A 22,393-nucleotide genomic window follows, 5' to 3' on the forward strand; every position below is an offset into this window, starting at 1 on the left:
TTCTTTAGCGAAATTATGAACCAACTTCAGACCAGAGCAAGTCTAGAGCTCACCCGCTACCAGGCTCTGCTCTTCTCTCCATCCTCAGACCTGCATTCTTGGGCTCCACGTAGGGGCAAGATGGTGGCGCCTGCTCCAGAACATCGCCTTCAGCTTAAGAAAAAAGCCCACCACAGCACACCTGTGCCACACACCTATGCCACGGCTGACCTAGAAGGCTCTATGGCATAGTGCTAAGAGAATGAACTCTGGCGTCAGATCACCTTGGTATCAGTCCTGGTTTTGACTCTTATTAGCTGTGTCACTTGGGCATAATACTTACTGCCTCTATGCCTCAGTTTCCTCATCTGACAACAGGGAAAATAAGGTATCACCTCATCTGGCCACTGTGAGGGTTAATGAGTCAACATATATAAAATCCTAACCAGGAAGCCAGGATAGAGGAAGCACTTTTCCAGCGTCAGCCAGCATCATCATTCTCAGTCCATCCCTGGACTAATCACTGAGGCCAGGGCCATGCCACATGAGCCAGTTGGCTCTGGCCTTGGTTATGTGCTGCATCCTGGGTGAGGGGCTGGAGCTCTACTTGTAATAAAATGATTGACAGTGGGAGGAGGCATTTCAGAGAAGGAAATCTGCGTACAGTTACCAGAAGAAGCGGGTGAGGAGCTGCTGCATGGCATGCCGTAGGATGACTGGCAACTTCTTTCAGAGAAATCTCCTTTCTCCCCACAGTCCTGTGTTTTGGCGCCATGGCTCTGCTGAGACCATTATTATACTGTATTGGAAGGCTTGGGCCTTCTGCAGGGCAGTCCAGAGGCTGTGGGCACCATATCCTCGCCTGTACCCCCACCATCAACAAGAGGGGAAGCTGTGTTCCCTGTTCTTTCTGTCAGCACATCATCATCCAGTTTTGCCCCCTGACTGCTGGGAATCATGCAAACTTACCTCCCAGGAACAGACAGTAATTTTCAGACATAATCCAGACTAAAGCCATTTTAGGAAAACAAAAATTATTCAGTGGTGCAACGGCCATTGGAACCCATCTACATCTCTCAATGTTTTAACCCAAAGCATCTGCACTGGGGTTGCTTCTCCTCACCCCAGGCATTCCTTACAAACCAGCAGTGCCTGCTTTGCTGACAGGAGACTGACAGAGCACTCAGGGGGCTGCTTCCTAAGCAAGCAGGAAGGTCTGCCTATGAAAATTAAGTCACCCACCCAAGGCCTACAGCCAGGAAGAGGGAATGGAAATATGTCAAGAAGGTGCACGAGCGATGAGATGGGAAGCAAATGGGAAGGTCAGCCATGTTCTGGTCTGTGCTCAGGATTTGGTGGCACCAGATGAATTGCAGATGGGAAAGGAGCTGGGAAAGTCTACAGGATATTGTGTGAGGATGAACATTTAGCAGGGGTACCCAAGGGAGGGGAGTTTGTATGTCAAATATAATTGATTTTTACAGTAATGCTCTTTAAAATGTATAAATGTGACATCTTTTCCCATCTGTGTTTGACTACACAACTGTAATTCACTCTGTCACTCTTGGTGCTACAGGAATAAAATGCTGGCGTTTTATTATAAAAATAACACTAACTGTCCGATATAGCCACCGTATTATGATCTATCTCCTTTTGATGTTTTTTTTTTCTGTTTCTATTTGTTTGTTTCATACATAGTTGTAATTATGGTATTTTTACAATTGTATGTTTGTTTTATCAAAGGTGTGCTCATGCACAAAACCTTTTCTATTTTTACTATTATTTCTTGAGGAAATTGAATTACTGAGGTTTGAGCAATTTTAAATCTTGGTCAATATTGCTAAATTGCTGTCTGAAAGAGTTCCTCTAATTAAAACTTCATTCACACTGTATATAAAGAGGCTATTTCCTTTAGCTACCCTCATAGCATATCCCAACAAGTGTTTCCTAAACATACAGCAACAAGATATTAGTGCTTTAAAATTTCTGGTCAAATTAGTTCTGTAAACACCAGCACTATATATATCTACTATTTTATTCAGTTGTGTTTCTGTCCATTTGTTGATTCATTCATTGGATATTGTGTGTTAGCCATGTAACTACTTTGGTCTAGGATCTGGAGTTAAATATCTTCTGAAAAAGAGGGGGAAAAAAAGGCTTTTTGTTTCTAATTTTTATTTTTTGTAGAGACTGGGTCTCACTGTTTCCCAGATTGGTCTCACATTCCTAGGCTCAAGGGACCCTTCCACCTCAGCCTTCCAAAGAGCTGGAATTACAGGTGTGAGCCACCATGCCCAGCTTAAAGACTTCCCCTGAGAATATTTTCATCAGAGGACACAGATGTATTTTTGCATAGCATTCTCAATAAAAAGAGCTAAGTCAAACTTCTACCTTAATAGAGAATTCATTATATTAAGAACTCTATCTATCTATCTATCCATCTATCTATTATCTATCATTTCAGCCAGGGAATTAATAGTATAAACCATGAATTTTTGGGATCTTTAAAAACCAAACAGGACTTCTGCTTCTAGGAAGATGGAGTAGAGGCATTTCCCCCTAATTTTTCTTGCAAATTATGACAAACACCCTGGACATTATAAAAACAACAACAAGAAGATTCAGAAAAGTGGAGAAAGGAAAGCAGACTGTCCAGGGACCTTGAGACCTGAGCAACAACATGGCAGTGAGTTCCCTGGTTTTTCCTTTTGCCTCATATATCTGGACTTGGAGCTAAGGAAGCAGGAGCTCAGAAACACCAAAGAATGTAGAAAGGCCCCAACAAAAACTTGCTTTACCCAAAGGATAAAGAAAAGGACAAACAAGACAGAAAGCTTCTGGGCAATAACCGCTCTACTCCAACCAAACACCACAGGAAGACTGTGGCCCCTCCTGCATCTGTGGCAGCAGAGTAGGGAGCCTGGATTTCCACCCTTACTAGGCCTCGCCAAGGCACCCCTCCTTCCTGCTATGGTAGCATCAGAGGAGGCCAAGGAAGGAGCTGGGATTATCCATGGGTGGTAATGAGCCCCACTTCTGCCCACAGGATTGGTGGAGAACACACAAGGAGCCTGGACCCCTAACTGTCAGTAATGAGTCTCCTCCCTTGCTGCTGGATGGTGTCGGAAGAGGCCTGCTGGAGAGTCAGGACTTTCAGCATTGCCCAGGGATAACAACGTCATGTCCGCGACAGTGTCAGGAGAGACCACGTGGGAGCCCAGACTCCCACCCCTGCCTAGCGGTAATGAGGAGCAGGGAGCCTGGACACCTGTCAGTGATGTGGTGGTACACCTCCTTTCCCCTGCCAGAGGGGTGTCTTAGAACATCAGTTAAAGCAGAGGGTTTAAATAAGATCCAGTCTTATAATACAAAAATGTCCAGGTTTCAGAAAAAAAAATTTCTCTTCATACCAAGAACCAGTAAGATCATGAACTAAAGGAAAAAAGATGTCAACACTGATATAACAGACATCAGAATGATCTGATAGATTTTAAAGCATCCATCATTAAAAGTACTTCAATGAACAATTATGAACATATATAAAACAAATGAAAACAACACGTCTCAGCAAATAAATATAAAGAAGATATAAAGAAAAGTCAAATGAAAATTTTAGAACTGAAAAACATAGTAATTGAAATAAAAAAACTCAGTGAATAGACTCAATGGGAGAATGGAGGGCACAGAGGACAGAATTAATGATTTGGGTGACAGAAGAGTAGATGTTACCCAGTCTGACCAACAGAGAAAATAGATTGAAAAATGCATGCTTAGAGCCTCAGGGGCCTGTGGTCTATAACAAAAGATCTAATATTCCTGTCATTGGAGTTCCAGAAGAAGGGGAAAAAGAGGGTGGGGCTAAAAAATACTCAAAGAAATAATGGATGAAAACTTCATAGATTTGGTGAAAGACATGAAGCTATAGACTTAAGAAGCTGAGTAAACCCCCAAAGAGAGTAAATTTAAATAAATCTGCTCTGAAACACATCATAGTCAAACTTCTGAGAACTAAGGACTAAGGAAAAAAAAAATCTTAAAAAGCAGTGCAAGAAAAACAACAGCTCACGTATAAAGGAAAAACAATGGAATGACAGCAGATGTCTCATCCGAAACCATGAAGGCCAGAAGGAAGTGGCACAACATTTTTCAAGTGCTGAAAGAACTGCCAATCCAAAATCCTATATCAATTGCAAATATCCTTTAGGAATGAAGGGGAAATCAAGATAGTCTCCATTAAAGGAAAACTAAGAGAATTTGTCCCCAGCAGATGTACCCTAAAAGAATGGTGGAAGGAAATTCTTTTTGTTATTGTGCTGTTTTGTTGTTGTTGGTATTTTCTTAGCATCTACATTAAGGACACAAACTGAAGGAAATTCCTTAAGCAGAAAAACAATACGTAAGAGAACCTTAGAATATCAGGAACATGATAAGCAAAAGTATAGATAAACACAATAGACTTTCCTTCTCTTGAATTTTCAAAATTATGGTTAGTGATTGAAGCAAAAGTTGTAACCTGGTCTAATGTTCTAAATGTATGCAGAGGAGATATTTAAGACAATTATATTGCAAATGGGGGCAGGGTGAAAGAATGTAAAGCAAAGTAAGTTTTCTACATGCCACTGGAAGTGGAAAAGGGACAAATGTAAAATGGTAGAGCCACCCTGGAAAACAATTGGCAGTTTCTTATGACTCAGCAATTGCATTTTTGGGCATTCATGTTCACACACAAACCTGCACATGAGTGTTTATAGCAGTCTTATTTGTAATAGCCAGAACTAGAAACAGTGAATGGTTAAACAAACTGGCACATTTGTTCCGTGGAACACTACTCAGCAAAAAAAGGAGCAAACTCAGCAGAAAGGTAGTAAACATGCTACAGCCTGGACGAATCTCCAGAAAATGATTCTGAGTGAAAAAAGCCAATCCTGAAAGATTATATGCTGTATAATTCCATTTATATTGGATTCCTCACATGACACAATTATAGAAATGAGAGGAGATTTGTGATTGCCAAGAATTAAGAGAGGGGTGAGAACAGGAGGGTGTGGGTGTGGCTATCAAAGAGTGACAGGAGAGATCCTTGACTGCACCAATATCCTGGTTGGGATATTGTATTATAGTTTTGGAAGATGCTACCGTTGGGGGAAACAAGGTCAAGGGTATGCAGGATCTCTCTCCATTATTTTTTACAACTGCATGAGAATTGGCAATAATCAAAATTGAAAGTTTAATTTAAAAAACGTGTTGAGGCTGGGTGCCATGGCTCATGCCTATAATCCCAACACTTTGGGAGGCCAAGGCCAAATGATTGTTTGAGCCCGGGAGTTCAAGACCATCCTATGCAACACACTGAGACCCTGTCTCTATTTATCTTTTTTAAAACTAAAAAATAATAATTTAAAAAGTGTTGAAGGCTACATAATCTTTTCAACACCACGATGGCAGTTTGAAACTTCATCCCTCTGGGACAATGTCACACCAGGCCCATTACTTGGTGTTTAGCCCTAGGACTGTATTGGTAGTGCACTCAATAAAAGCCTGTTTCAAAGGCTTTCAAAGAATTTGCTTTGCTCTAACAGAATCAAAAGGAAACATCATCACTGAGCATTTTCTGTCCATATATTTCCAATTCCCCCGTGGGTGGCTGGGGAAGGACTACAGGTTGCTCCTGTCCAGAGTGATGAGCCCTGCTGCCCAGGGAGGGGAGCAAGAGTTTGAGGGGGTGCTGTAGGGCTGGCTTAGTGGTTCAAGTTCCACTGGACTGAAGCAGGCTGAGGGTCCCCTACCCCCAGCTGTGGGTACAGCCCAAGAGGAGAGGAGGGGGCGTGGCCATTAATGGCAAACCTGAAACCAGAGATCCAACAGCCATGCAAATCAAGGAGATCTTGGGGAGAGATCCTGAGCCTCCCACATGCCAGGGAATCAGAGTGCAGGAGGTAGTGAGGGCTTGGGGGGGTCTCAGGTGTCTGTAGTTAAATTCCTGGGCTCTGACTGGTATGAGAAGGGAATGAGGTGACTGTTACTAAAGGAACAAAGATGTGGTGGATGCTAAGCCAGATGCCCCTGGACTTTTTTCGAAAGGTTTTGGAAGTGCCCATTGTTGTACCCTGTGGGTTATTGGGAGTCCAGGAACCCATCCATGACAACCTCATCAACAGCCCAGCCTTGGGGTCCTGGAGCAAGTCACAGGATGGGAAGAGGGTGGTTCAGATGGAGCAGAGGCCAATGCTGACCACATGGAGGCCAGCAGGGGAAGTCTAGGGCCACAGATGACCACCTCCCCTGCCTCAAGGTGGGGCCTCTAGACTACAGCTTGGGCACCTGTGTCCCTCCCCCTCAGCTCCTCTCACAGTTCATCCCCTCCAAGAAAGCAGATCCACTTAGCCTCACTGACCACAGCTTCAGAGGTAGGCCTGGATTCCTACCCAAGTTAGGCCAACACATACTCTCCCCAGAGATTTGACAGGGCCTGAGGAGCACAGTGGCAGGCAGGAGGCATGGGGAGGCACAGGAGCGGCAGAGCTCCGAGCCCTTGCTACTCAATGTGTGGGCCACTGACTGGCAGTGTCACTGGAGGGTTTATGAATGCGGAACATCAGGCCCCACCCAGATCAGCTGAGTCAGAATCAATTTTTTCCTCCAGATCCCATAGGACTGAAGAATCTACTTTTCAACAAATCCCCAGTGACTTGCATACTCATTTAAATTTGAGAAGCTCTGCTCTGGAGAGGTCCCACGACACTTACCACCAAGAGGCCTGAGCTGCCCAGTTCCTGCTGCTCTGAGAAGGGGGATTCCGTACTCCTTTGGATTCCAGTGGCCTCCTATTGAGTTGCCTTTTTCTTACTCTGGCCAGCTTGGTTTCTGTGTTACTTTTAACCAAGAGAACTTTATCAATGCATATGGGCAGGTCCTCCTGGGACAGTATGATTCAAGGGCAGGCTGACCTTGCCCAGAGCATCAGGCAGTTTACCATAGAATCAAACAAACACCCACAGAGGGCCAGTCCTTTGTGTTCATGAATGTTTTGGGTCAGGGGAAAAAATAAATAAATAGGCCAGGTGCTGTGGCTCACGCCTGTAATTCCAGCACTTTGAGAGGCCAAGGCAGGTGGATTGCTTGAGCTCAGGAGTTTGAGACCAGCCTGGGCAACATGGTGAGACTTTGTCTTTACAAAAAATAAAAAATTAGCCAGGCAGGGAGGTGTATGCCTGTGGGCCTAGCTATTTGAGAGGCAGAGGTAGGAGGATCACTTGAGCCTGAGAAGCTGAGGCTGCCATGAACTGTGATCTCACCACTGCACTCCAGTTTGGAGGACCCAGAGCAAGACCCAGTCTGAACAACAAATAAAATAAAATAATAAACAAATACTTTGAGTCTTGTTAAATGAAAATTCTCCTGAAACGAAAGTTTCTAATCATTTATCCTTTAGTATGAATTATCTTCTTAGATTCTTCCCAAAGAAACCATTTTCTAGGTTGGACATAGAAGTCACAGAAACCTTTCTATTTTTACACTGGTTAAAGGCCTAGCCCTGCTTCTTCAGAGAGAAGGCCTGTATTAAAATTGCTCTGGGGCTCACTTTTTAATTTTTTGAGACAGGGTCTCGCTTTGTCACCCAGGCTGGAGTGCAGTGGCACAGTTTCCGCTGCAACCTTGCAACTTAGCCTCCTGAGTTCAAGGTGTTTTTCCTGCCTCAGCCTCCCAAGTAGCTGGGATTACAGGTGCCCACCACCACGCCTGGCTATTTTTTTTTTTTTTTTTTGAGTTGGAGACTTACTCTGTTGCCCAGACTGGAGTGTAGTGGTGCAATCTCCGCCTACGGCAACCTCCGCCTCCCAGGTTCAAGTGAGTCTCCTGCCTCAGTCTCCCAGGTAGCTGGGAATACAGGTGTCTGCCACCATGCCCAGCTATTTTTTTTTTTTTGTAGTTTTAGTGGAGGGGGTTTCACCATGTTGGCCAGGCTGGTTTTGAACTCCTGGCCTCAACTCTTCGGCCTCCCAAAGTGCTAGGATTACAAGTGTGAGCCACTGCTCTCTTTATTAAAAGAGAGCTCTTGTGGCTCTCTTTGAAAAAAGTGTAAAGTCATCTGTCTTTTCTCCTCTGGGAAGCCCTCTCTTCCTAGTCCGGCCATGGTCATCTGTCCCTTTACTGAGCACTCAGAGCAGTGATTCTTTACCGTTTGTGTGCTGTGGACCCCTTTACAGAACAATGTTTTCAAATGCATAAAATAAAAAACAAAGGATTTCAAAGAAATCAATCATATTGAAATGTAGGCATCAAAATGTTTCAAAAGTGAGTGATTTAGTAATATATGTGCTTATTTGTTTTCTTTTTATAAGCCTTTGTCAGAATATATGTGCTTCTTAATTAGCATAGAAAGATCTAGTAGCAGGTCTACCAATCTTTCTTTTTCCTTCCTTCTCTTTCCTTTCCCTTCCTTCCTTCTTTCTTTCCTTCATTCCTCTCTCTCTCTTTACTTTCTGTCTTTCCTTCATTCTTTCTCTTTCTTTCGACAGAGTCTCACTCTGTCCCCCAGGCTAGAATGCAGTGAGAGATTCTGGCACACAGCAACCTCTGCCTCCTGGGTTCAAGCTATTCTCACAACTCAGCCTCCCAAATAGCTGGGATTACAGGTGTGCGCCACCACGCCAGGCTAATTTTTGTATTTTTAGTAGAGCTGGGGCTTCACCATATTGGCCAAGATGGTTTTGAACTCCTGGCCTCAAGTGATCCATTCACCCATTTCAGCCTCCCAAAGTGCTGGCATTACAGGTGTGAGCCACAGCACTGGGCTCAATCTCTATAATTTCAAAGTAGTGATGACTAAAACGATTTGAGATAGCTGCAACAACCATAACACGACAAGGAAATATTTATAATTTCTTTTTTTTTATTTTTAGGGAGGAAGGCAGGAAGGGAGGGAAGGAGGAAGGGAGGGAGGAAGGAAGGGATGAAGGAAGGAAGGAAGGGAGGAAGGGGGGAGGGAGGGAGGGAAGGGAAGGAAGGAAATCAAGCAATCAGAGAGACATTGCCGACCTGGATCTAGAGGTTTACAAGTTGATTTCTTTTTTTTTTTTCTTTTTTTTGAGAGAAGGAAAGAAAAAAAAAATGAGTAAAGGAGCGGAAGAAAGAGGAAGAGAACAGGGAGGGTGAACAGAAATATTGCTTTATTCTGAAAAAAAATGGGTATTAATAATGGCCAATCAATGTTTCATTTAAACCTATGAGTACGTGTGATGTGGTATTGACTAGAATGTATATTTTATGTATTTGAAGTGGAGAGCTCTATAAATATTTATTAAGTTTACTTGTTCCAGATCTGAGTTCAAGTCCTTGATATCCTTATTAATTTTCTGTCTCATTGAATCTAAGTCTCTATGTATCTGGGTGTTAGAATCGTTAGCTCTTGTTGTTGTATTGATACTTTTACCACTGTATCTTTGTTGCTTTAAAATCTATTTTATCCGATACGAGAATTGCAACTCCTGCTTTTTATTTATTTATTTATTTTTGCTCTCCATTTGGTTGGTAAATCTTTCTCCATCCCTTTGTTTTGAGTCTTTGTGTATCCTTGCATGTGAAACAGGTCTGGATGTAACATGCTGTTGGGTTTTGGCTGTGTCTTTTGATTGGGGGATTTAGTTGATTTAAATTTAGGGTTACTGCCATTTGATGTTAACTGGCTGTTTTATCCATTCGTTGATATAAATTCTTCTTTATGTTGGTGCTCTTTACTTTTTGGTGTATTTTTAGAAAGGCTAATACTGGTTGTTTCTTTCTGTGTGTAATGCTTCTTTCAGAAGCTCTTGTAAAGCAGGCCTGGTGGTAATAAAATCTCTGAGTACTTGCTTGTTCATAAAAGATTTAATTTTTCCTTCAGTTGTGAAGCTTAGTTTGGCTGGATATGAAATTCTGGGCTGAAGGTTCTGTTCTTTGAGGATGTTGAATATTGGCCCCCACTCTCTTCTGGCTTGTAGAGTTTCTGCTGAGAGATCTGCTGTAAGTCTGATAGGCTTGCCTTTGTGACCTTTCTCTCTGGCTGCCCTTAGTATTTTTTCCTTCGTTTCAACCCTGGTGAATCTAACGATTATGTGCCTTGGGGTTGCTCTTCTTGAGGAATATCTTTGTGGTGTTCTCTGTATTACCTGGGGTTGAATATTGACCTGCTTTGCTAGTTTAGGAAAATTTTCCTGAATAATATCCTGAAGGGTATTTTCCAGCTTGGATTCATTCTCTCCGTAGCATTCAGGTACACCTATCCAACGTAAATTTGGTCTTTTCACATAGTCCCACATTTCTTGGAGACTTTGCTCATTCCTTGTTATCCATTTTTCTCTAATCTTGTCTTCTTGTTTTATTTCATTAAGTTGGACTTTGACCTCTGATATCCTTTCTTCTGCTTGAACAATTCAAGTGTTTAAACCTGTGCATACTTCTTGGAGTTCCTGTATTGTATTCTTCAGTTCCATTAATTCACTTATATTCCTCTCTAAGTTGTCTATTCTCAATAGGATTTCATCAAACCTTTTTTCAAAGTTCTTAGTTTCTTTACGTTGGGCTACAACATGTTCTTTTAACTCACAGAAGTTTCTTATCCATTCCCTGAAGCGTGATTCTGTTATTGGGATGCGCTTGTTCTCCATCAAGCCTTGTTCCATTGTTGATGTGAAACTGTGATCATCTTTAGAGGGAGAGGCGTTCTGATTTTGAGTATTCTCAGCCTTTTTACGCTGGTTTCTTCCTATCATTGTAAATTTATCCTCCCGTCGTCTTTGAAATTACCAACTTTCAGATTAGGTCTCTTGAGTGGACGTCCAAGTTGTTAGTTCCCAGGGCCAGAACGGCGGCGTTAAGACTGATGGTGCTTTTCTGCCCAGGATTCTCCTGTCTGGCTTCCTTCTTGTGTCCCTAATAGGCGACTCTGCCTTCCTGGGGCTCCAAACCTCGGTCAGAAGGGGAGCCAGCCCTGTTTACTCTACTCCAAGAGCTGCCGCACCAAGGTGCCGGCGAAACCACTGTGCCAGCCACAAGAGTCGTGTTGGCGACACGTGTGACTCCTCCACTGGGGTTCTTCTGCTCCGTGAACGACCAGAATTTGTCTGAAAGTGTGGCGTCCTCTAGTTCTCTGCGCTTCCACTGAGAGCTGCGATCCCGAGATGTTAGTGATTGGCCATCTTGGATCATTCTCCATATTTATAATTTCTATGAGTGATGAAGTTGCAGATTCTATCATGACTTTTTACCTAATTTATAACGGAAGAAAATGTTAAATTTCAGTTTGACATTCATCAAAACAAAGATATAATTTTTTTCCCACCCAAGTTTATGGGTCCCTGAACAGTACCTAGAAAGGGTTGGTTGGCCCAAGATTCAGAGCTCTTGCCCTAGATGGCACATGTTCAGTAACAGAATACATTCATTATAACCACCAAAATAATGTGTTTTTAAAATGCAAGCCAAGTACATGTGTACTAAAGTTCAATCTCCATCACATAAAAAACCCACTTGCCTACTTCTATGGGATGGTGGATTCTTATGCACAGTGGACCCAAGCCTGTCTTCTCTTGTTCCCAGAACTACACTTCTACCCCACACCCCGCATTTCAGTGCCTGGCAGGTGCTGAGCCCAGAAGGAATGTTTATTCAGCATTTGTTGACAATCTACTTGTGATAGCTCCTTGACTGCCAACTTTTGAAGATTCCGAAGTTTTTATTAGTCCTAACAATTATTGAACCCCTTAATTCTTATAATACAACATTTGTCATTTGCAGATGAACCACTAGATGGCAGCAGTGTCCGACGGAATGTGCTTTTGCAGCCCATAGCATCCCATCCAGTGTTTTGGTGTCACTTCTATTTCATTCCTGGAAAATCCAGAAATGACTCTTCTTCACCTCTCCCTGTATCAAATGGCTACCAGAAAAGCTCCACAACACACGCGCGCGCGCGCGCACACACACACACACACACACACACGCACACCACACACCAAAATCACTTGAAAATGACTAAGAATGTGAAAAGAATCAAAATACTCAGACTGACCTGCTTTGGGGAAAGGAATAATTAACCTTTCCCCAAACAACAGAAGTGATGGGCAGAAAAGGAAGAGGTGACGGTAGTGCTGTGGACCCCGTAAACCTTGAGCTGTCCAAAGCAGTCTGAGCCTAGACCTCAGAAGGAATCCACACTCTGTTACCTCCCATGCCACTGTGCTCTTGCAGAGCAAATGCCTCCTGAAAAATTCCAAACTGGTTGTAGCTGAGCAGATGGGAAAAGGCATTTTCCTCACACTTTCATGAGGATGGCTACCCCAGGGCTGCAGTGAGCGTGGGGATGAGCAGATGAGCCACATGGGACTTAACGGCACACAATCTGAATGTGGACAACTGGGTAGATTGCAAGGGCCAAACCCTGAGGGAGAGACAGGGAGGGCTCTGACTGCTTTGCTCCCTTGGGCTTCCATGGGAACTTGAGTCCTTAAGGTTTAATTTCAGCAAGTCCTCTAGGAATTACCAATGCTGAGAAAACCCTCCTGCTACCATTCCTCTTCAAAAAGTCTGAGAAAGCTAAAAGTCCAATGGAGGTGAGAAAATAAGGTAACTTTGCTTTTTAAAATGTTATCCATCCTCTTGAAACACAAGCACCAAAGAAAAAATCAAACAGGTTTATTGATTGTCAAGCCTCGAGGAACAGACTGAGATAGTAGTGCTGTACAATTTTATTTTGTGAACTTTTTTTTTTTTGAGACAGGGTCTCACTCTGTCACCCAGGCTAGAGTGCAGTGGTGTGGTCTCAGGTCACTGCAGCCTTGCCCTCCTGGGCTCAGGTGATCCTTCCACCTCAGCCTCTCAAGTAGCTGGAACTACAGGTGCATGACACCATGCCTGGCTAATTTTTGTATTTTTTCCAGAGATGGGGTTTCACTATGTGGTCCAAGCTGGTCTCAAACTCCTAGGCTCAAGTGATTCACCTGCCTGGGCTTCCCAAATTGCCAAAATTACAGGCAGAAGCCACTGCACCTGGCTGGTGAAAACATTTTAATATCTCCAAGGATATCTCCATATTGTGAATGGTGTCAGGAGCTTCAGACTTGGGATTCAAGTCTCAGGCTGGGTTCTTACTAGTTACATGGCCTCTCTAAGCCCCAGTTACCTCCTCTGTAAAGTGGAGATAGTCTGGCACCTACTTCATAGGATTGTTATGGGAATTAAATAGAAAGTGCTTGGTGCCAAACCCAGGGCATTTGTTGATGACTAACTAATTTTGATATGTTGCTAGGCATGCATTCATTCAACCAAGCCTGCTGGATCTCTGAGGACATAAATTAAGCTGAGTAAGACCCAACCTCAGCCCTCAAGGAATAGAATGTTTACCGTGCCATTGTAAAACTCGGAGATATAGGAGTGTATATACATCCACTGATATCATATTTCATGATTCTGAGATGTACTTTTTCATAATTTAACATCTTTAACTTTGACAACAGTTTTCATTACTTGGTGGTAAGTAAAATAATGGTGTGGCTTACAATCAGTAGAATCTTAGATTTGGTGAAAAGCAGCATAAGCATAAAGACAGTTTAATCATCGGGACAGAGCGATCAGCTTACCACCATGATTCAGCCCATAGACACCCAACCAGAATCCCAGCACAGGGGATAGCTACAGGATGCTGTCTTCTGTCTCCTGGGACATGTCTGCTCCTCCCTCCCAGGAGGTCAAGGCTGCAGCCACTGTGATCAAGGCTGAGATCACACCATTGCACTCCAGCCTGGAGTGTGACAGATCTGGTGTGACAGAGTGAGATCCTGTCACACACAAAAAAAGAAGTTCATTGCTTTTGGGAGATAGGAGTGGGAGAGGCCTTTGATCTCCATGCTGAGGCCTGGGTGGTACCCAAATCCCAGTGCATGTGTAGGTCTTTGTGTAGAACACAGCTCCTTAGCCCCTGCCTCAGAGGATCTGGTTAGGTTGTTCTGAGAGTGGAGCCCTAAGTGATCCAACCAGCTCTGGGTCCTTCCTAGTGTGAGGGGATTCTTTGCTTGGGAAGGACTGCCACTGCCCTGGGCTCAGGAAATGATCTTTACCTGAAATGAGGAAACCTGAGCTTGCATCCAGATGCTGCTGCTCCAGTAGTGTGCTGAGGCTAGTGCATACTGGTGGGCATGAAATGCTCCACAGTGGGAGCATTTACACCACAGCAATTGGCAAACTTTTGGACCAGGACCCACCTCCACAAGGACACTGCAGACACCAAAATCCATGGATGCTCAAGTCCCTGATATAAAATATCATATTATTGCATATAAGCAACATACATCCTCCTGCATACTTTAAATCATGTCTAGATTACTTATAGTATCCAATGCAATGTAAATACTATGTAAATAGTTGCTATGTTGTATTGTTTAGAGGACAATGATGAGAAAAAAAGTCTGTGCATGTTCAGTACAGACACAACAATCCATTTTTCCCCTGAATATTTTTGCTCTGCAGTTAGTTGAAATCCACAGATGTAGAAAACACAGATATAGGGGTCAACGGTGCTTGCCCCTGATTCCATCCCATGACAGCAGAGCCTGTGTACAGAGACCTGGCTGGGTGGGTGGTGTTAAAACAAACGCAATACCCAAACTGACAAAATTCCTAACCAAAGCTTAAAGTTTAGTTGGAAAGCTTAAATACCCACGTGGGGCTCCCCTGAGGATGATGATCAAGTCAAGCCCTTGAGGTCGCCATCAGCAGATGGGCTAGTGAATTCCCTTGCACAGACATATGGAGGGTCATGCAAGACAGTCTCACATCCTTCACACTAACCAACTGCACAGCCGCCTGCCATCTTCCTCCTTCCTTGACTGGATTCCTTGCCTGCCTATGGTTCTCCCATCATCACCCCCATCTTTGGAGGGAGAAGCAGCACTCAGGCTGAAGCAGCATTTCTTTCTCATTTCCTTGGCTGCACTTAGCCTGTCAGTTTTCTCCAAGGCAAACATGAAATTCCTGAGAGCTGACACTGTCCACCCTGGGTATGAATGCAAATGGCCATTTAGTTTTTTGGTTTCTCAAAGCCTGAACTTTACTGGCCAAGCTGCTTTTTGACTTATGAGCTGATTAAAAGGAAGGGGGAAAAAAAACTCTCCCAACTGAAAACATGCCCCAGACTTTTCCAAAGTTTAAGCGAAGTTGAAATTCAGCAGCCGCTGGGCTGCATTTGGGCTGGTTTGAGCCAGATCCACCCTTGGTCATAAAAAGGTATTAAAATTGTAGCTTCAGAAAAGACAACATCTTCCCTTTAAAAGAGAAAAAGTTAGCTTTCAAAGTGGATTCTCTCAATCTTGGGCTTTGTGAAAAAGGTAGAAGCAGCTACCTTCCTTCCCTCCCTCCCTTCCTTCCTCTTCTTTTCTTTTCTTTTCTTTTCTTTTCTTTTCTTTTCTTTTCTTTCTTTCTTTCTTTCTTTCTTTCTTTCTTTCTTTCTTTCTCTTTCTTTCTTTCTTTCTTTCTCTTTCTTTCTTTCTTTCTTTCTCTTTCTCTCTCTCCCTTTTTCTTTCTTTGTCTCTTTCTCTCCCTCTTTCTCTCTCTCTCTCTTTCTTTCAACAGTCTTGCTCTATCTCCCAGGCTGGAGTGCAGTGGTGCAATCTTGGCTCACTGCAAACTCTGCCTTCTGGGTTCAAGCAATTCTTCTGCCTCAGCCTCCTGAGTAACTGGGACTGTAGTTGCACACCGCCACATCTGGCTAATTTTTTGTATTTTAATAGAGATGGGGTTTCGCCGTGTTGCCCAGGTTGGTCTCAAACTCCTGAGCTCAGGCAATCTGCCCCTCTTGGCCTCCCAAAGTGGTAGGATTATAGGCATGAGCCACCGTGCCTGGCCCCTTCCCTCTCTTAAAGGAGTATGCCACTGCAATTCACAGTTCCCGCCATTTCCCAATTTTTACAGCCACTTCACTCACTTGTAGAATAGGAACCCATTATAAGCTCTTTCAGCCTTAAATATTCCATGATAAGATATTTATGATTCATCCCCATTTTGAAATTCTAAAATTGTTTTGTTCAAAAATGCTTGCTGATGTGGGAAAATGCTCACAATATAAGGCTGTATACAGTGCTAGTACTGGGAAGCGATGTACATGTGAACCATGTCGTCTCTGGGCTTTGAGATTACCAGTGACTTGTGTTGTTTTCACTTTCTGCATTGCATGTCATTATAACGATTAGTTTCTCTCTGACACTTGGCACTCAGGGGGAACTGTAAGCTCTCTGAGTACAGGGTCTTTGTCTAATGTATTCCTTGAGGTATCCACATCCCTAAGAACCAGAAGGCACTAGATAAATATTTGTTGAATGAATGACTGAATGAAAGTCTTCTTGGGTTCAATAAATCACTGCATATATAACTGTTGAAGCATATATAACTGTTGAGCACATATAACTGTCGAAGGGTGAGGGAAGCAGTATATGCAAATATTAATTTAAAAAAATCAGTGTATCCTGGTGAAAATTCATATTCTTTAAATGCTTTTTATCAGAAAACAACATCAGAAACAAAAACTCACGGAAGTTTGAATATTGTGTAATTAACCAAATGTTAAACAGGGCTTATCCTGTCACATCGGTTTCCAGGAGAAGACGTCAAGTCCATGAAACAGTAGGAATCTCCCTAGAACACGTAGAATCTTCGCAACAGAGTTAGTGCTGAACACACTTGAGAACCTGGAGCACATGCAGTTTATGAGCCAACTCGGGCCTGATTGGGCTGGGAGCAGGCAGGGGCAATGCTTAAATTGGGTGAGAGTTTGGGCCTTTGATATGCAATTGAACTAGACTTTTTATTATAGAAAATGAAGGCTGGGTGCAGTTTGAGACCAGCCTGAGCAACACAGCAAGACTCTGTCTCTACAAAAAAACCCCATATATATGTATATATAAATTTTAGTATATACACATATAAATATATATATGTGTGTTTATATATGTATATATAAAATACATATATATAGCTGGGCATGGTCTCAGCTACTAGGGAGGCTGAGGCAAGAGGATTGCTTGAGCCCAGAAGTTCTAGGCTACAATGAGCTGTGAGGATGACACTGCACTCTGGCCTGGATGACAAAGAGAGATGCTCCTTTTCCTGCATCCTCCTGTTCATCAAATGAATAGATTCTTTGTGTCACTGGTTCACATGGGCAGCACACTGCCCAGAACCATCTGCAAATGCATGGAATGAATGGAGATCCTCAGGCAGGTGGGTCTGCTGCCTTCAGATATTTGATGAATGGCAGAGGAAAAAGCAAGCAGGACCAAGAAGACAGGTGCACATGTGATAATGGCATTGAGGGGCAATTGTTGTATGTAATAGTGGGAGCCCCAGAACAGATCCAAGTTCTATGAAGGAAAATAGAGTTGGTGAATGGGGTCCAGCAAGGAACAAGCAAATGAGAAATGAATGCATCTAAAAGGGGCAAGGACAGAAGCTAGTTTGCTGGGCCAACAGTTGGAAGCCTCAACTTCCAAAGCTGAGGGTGGTGAGCAGAAAACTAGTGAGATCCCCACATGGCTTCCAAGTGCCCTGTGGGTCTCTGGGCTTGGATTGGATTCAGCTGCTGCTCCCTAAGGTTCTACACCCTGCACCCTGGCCTCCTTCCAGGGTCTCTGTTGCCCACAGGGGCTAGGAGTCAGGAATCTGGCTTTCATGTACAGCAGCCACATGGTCAGCTTCTCCTGGGCAGAAACTCAGTCCTATTTCTGATTCCCTCCCCAATTTGCTCTTGCTAAAAGCTTGCTGTTTGGTTGATTGGCCAGGCAGGGTAAGGTCCATTTAGCTTTCAACCTCAGCTGCACATGAGAATCACCTGGGCAGCTTTTAATGCTCCAGGGCTCACAGTTCACCTCAGAACAATGACATCAGACTCTCTGGGGTTGGGACCCAGACAGCTAAACGTTTGAAAGCCCCTCTGCGGCTCTTCTCTCCAGAGTTGCTGCCAATGAGCAGCTGAGTTTGAGAGCCAGGGGTTTACCTGAACATGGCTCTTGATGCTGCCTGCCCTGGCCTAATCCCGCTCTGGTGGACCCGGGGTGCTCCCTCCGAAGGCTTTCCTGGCAGGTGTGAGCTGGGGTGACCCCCGCTGGCTGTCCAGGGCAGGCTGCCTCTGGCTGTAGAAGAGGTAACCATGGTCACCAGTCTGCATGAGCTGATTTCTCACAAGTGCAATTTATGAGGCAAAAATTTCTCTCTCTATAGAAATGTTCCATGCTTTGGTCATGAAGGGTAATTGAGGCTTTTAGCTTCTGTGTCACAGACATTATCCATTTCCTGATGAGCCTAGTGGCTATTGCCCACAGGGATTTAAGTCATATTCTCAGTCAGTGAGTAACACAGAGGATATGAAATGGACATCCAGGCCAGGTGACTCAGCCAGGCCCCAGAGGCCCTGGTGAGCATCTCTTCCCAGACCAGCCCCCTTGGTGGAAGTTTAGAATGGGCCCCTGCATCCTTGTCTGTACAAGGGGGTGAGCATGTTCACTTTCTGAGGTCGTGATGAGGATTACGTGAAGTAATAGGTGGGTAAGTCTGGTACATAGTGAGAGATGCCTCATTTCAGCCACCCAACCACTGCTTTTCATTCGCTTCCCCCATTCCTCATGGGGCCCAAACACATTCACCAGCACACAGTTCCTTTGCAGCAATGGCAGAGTAAATGCTCAGGAACCAAATTCCACGAAGCTGTGAGTTAGGGCTGGCGAGGAGAACTGTGGCAGGATTTTGGGCCTGTGCCCTGGACCTGCCAAGGCACCACCCTGTCCTCCTGTCAGCACAGCACACAGTCCAGACAAGGCCTGCCCCTCCTCCCACTGTGGCCGAACGGCCCCACAAATCCCAGGCTGCCTACTCACCTCCTCTGCAATCCTGTGTGGGGTTGGACCTGGGAATAAAATGTTTTTCATTCTTCCTACTGACAGATAAGGAAATGTAAATCAGAGGAAGTAAGCTGTTTGCCCAGGTCGCAGAGTCAGTTTCTGGTTTCCAAGCATTTTTCCAGGGCCCTCTGCATTCAGGAGCAGGGCATCCCCTGCTTCCCCAGCTCTCCTCCTCCCCAGGGAGTGGAGCCTGGGAGTGAGAGAGCTGGTGCTGGGGTCAGGGTACCAGCTGGAGCCGGAGCAGCAGGGCACCTGCCGAGACAGCATGGTGCCCCTATGAGCATCTGGAGTTGGTCCAGGTCAGGTCTGCTGCCCCAATGCAGCACAGACACTACTCACCCAGAAAAAACGATGAATTGCTGACAAATGAATGGGTTTTGTCCCCTGGAAAGATCCCTGGAGTGGAACTGGAGACACCAGCATCGTGAGTTCAGGGCTGCTCCTGGCAATCTCAGGACACCAAAGGAGTCATGTTTGGGAGACAGCATGAGATGGGCATGGCGGGGGTGAGAGGCTGTACTAGGCACAGGTGAGAAGGGTCCTAAGCCTGGCTCTACCAGTTACCAGCTGAGCGGTCTTGGGCAGAGTTAAGTAACCGTGCCTCAGTGTTCCCACCTGGAAAGTGTGCGTAATAGTCTTCTCTGTCAATGAGTTGTTATGAGGATTAACTGAATTAATATATAAAAAGCACTTGCAAATTCCCTGGCCCAGAGCAAACCCTATGTAAGTGTTTGCTATCATTCTAACATCCATCAGGGTACTGGCACATGGAAGGTACTCGTTGCTCAGTGAATCTGAATTCACTGGTCCTTTTCCAGGGAGCAGGAGACAGCAAAACGCTCTGTCTCCAGTTGCTCCATCCCATGGCCCCATGGTCCCTGTCCACAACCCAGCTCTGCCTGGTCAAGGTGGGCAGCAAGGGTCAGGCGGCCCAAACTGGTTTCAGGCTTCATCAATCAAGCATTGAGGACATTCTGTGTGTGCTTTTTCTTTGTTTGTTTTGTGTTGTCTGGCAATCTGATATGTGTGAAAGGTTGTGTTATTTTTGTTTTAATTTGCATTTTTCTGAATACCAGTTCTATCCCTCCCCCACTCTGCCACTTTATTTATTGGGTTGCCTTCTAATTTTGACCTAGAGACATTTGTAATTTTGCATAGGATGCGGTTTAAGCTTTGCAGTTCACAAAGCACCTTCACACATAGGAGCTAACCCAGCCCTCACAACCAGGAGACGGAGGTTTTCTTATTGTCACCATTTCACAGAGCTGTGGAAAGCAAGGCTAAGACATCACAGTGACTTGCCTGAGATGTAAGTGGCTTTAATACAGATCTCCTAATATCCAAGCCTATAGTGTCCCCTGGCTTTCAGCATAGCTCTACACACTTCTACATTCCAAACTCTTTTCTCACCTAATATTATTTTCAGAAATGTGGTTACCTTTTCTATACTCCCACTCTGGTCAGCATCTGAATGGCTGCACAATTTCACATTTGAACTTACTTTACTCAGCAGCTCAGGTCGTGGCTCAGTTAGGCCATTCTGATTTTGCTGTATTAGAAGCAATCCACTGCAACCTTTGGGGGCCAGAACAATTTTCTTCTCCTGAATTATTTCCTTGGAACAAATTCATAAAAATGAGATTAAGGATTCAATAAGTATGAATTTATGCCTCTTCGTTCACCTTAGTGTTACTGATCTAAATAAAAAACCTGGGTCTGTTTACGCATTACCCATAAATGCATGCATTCGTTGCTTCATTTATTTATCCATCCATCCATCCATCCACCTACTTACCCATCCATATATTCATCCACACACCCCCACCCACCTACCCATTAATCCATCCATCCATCTACCCACCATCCATCCATCTACTTCCCTATCTACCTATCCATATATCCATCCATCCATTTATCCACCTATCTGCTCACCCATCCATATATCCATCTATCCATCCACCTTCCCATCTATCCATCCATCCACCATCCATCCCATCCATCAACCCACCCATCCATATATTCATCCATTCACCTGCCTACCCACTCATTCATATATCCATCCATCTATCCACCCACCCATCTATTCATTCATCCATCCATCTGCCCATCCACCCACCCACCTACCCATCCCTATATACATCCATCCATCCATCTACGTATCCACCCAACATATGCTGAATTTCCTCTAAGCCTTAAACATATTGCAGAATTTCCAAAAGAGTGTACATTCTGGCATATATGTGTGGATGTGGGAATACTGGAGGAGTTCCCTGCCCTCCATCCTATTCCCCAATGTCTACCCTTTGGCTGAGGGACTTTTCTTAGAGTAGTTCCTGTGGCTGCCCTGGCCACACCCGCCAGCAACATGTTCCCAGGCCCTGCCCCCACCTCACTGCCATCAGCTGACTCCCTCGTTGATGCTGGCAGTACTGTTCCCTTGACTTTCCTTTGCTTATTTTGGAAGGCCTGGTCATTTAGCGGCAGCCACTGCAGTCATTTGGTTCCAGCTGTTTCTCTCGAGTCTGGCTGGTGGAGGGTCTGTGCTGGAGACAGCTGGCCTGAGTTGGGGGAAGTCAGGGCCCTGAGGGACAGACACCAGCAGTAGCTCTGGGACATGCTCAAGGCCAGTGGCCTGTTGTGGGAGAATTGACAGGGGCAGGCTTGGCTCCTGCTACCCCTTGTGGCCTTTGAAAGTCACAAGATATTTCTGAGGTTCTCTGCTTTCTCCTGCCTACAGCCTGTAGCCTACCCAGCCTAGGCAGACACTGTGTGTGTGTGTGGTGCGTGTGAGTGGTATGTATGTGGTATGTATGTGTGTGTGTATGTGTATGGTGTGTACGTATGAGTGTGTGGTGTGTGTATGTATATGTATGTGTGTGTGTGGTATGTATGTATTTGTGTGTGTCTCTGTGTATCTGGTGTGTATACATGTGAGAGTGTGTGTGTGTGTGCACATGCATGTCTGAGGGACATCCGGAAACTCTCCAGGAGACTCTTCTTTTCTCCAAGAGAATCTTGGCAATGAGGTTTTTTATTTTAAATTTAAAAAGCCCTCCATTTCCTTATTAAATAGGTGAAATATTGCCCCAGTAGAAAATACTGATAAGGAATCTTAAAATCTCTCTGATTCCACCACCTAGCAGTGCCTGGGCTAACACAGGGCACACCCTCCTCGAAGGCACTAGTGTGGCTAACATGTGGGGACTCGGCTGGGGGGAGAAGGAGTGAGGCTGGAAGATGGGGGTTGGGGCCAGATGGTTCTGTGTCATATGGAGAGACAAAAGCCACATGGAGAGAGAGCATGAACTTTGTCCTCAGGTTTGAGGTCAGAGCCTGACTCTGGCCACTCCTTAGCTCTGTGACCTTAGACAAATTACCCAACTTGGTGTTCACTGGCTCATCTGAATGGGAACCATTATGTCTACCTTGTAGGACTGAATGAGAGCAGACCTATCTTATGCCTGACATGTGGTAGAACCTATTCAATAGTTATC

The sequence above is a fragment of the Callithrix jacchus genome, chromosome 14 (assembly GCF_049354715.1).
Source record: "Callithrix jacchus isolate 240 chromosome 14, calJac240_pri, whole genome shotgun sequence".
NCBI lineage: Eukaryota > Metazoa > Chordata > Mammalia > Primates > Cebidae > Callithrix > Callithrix jacchus.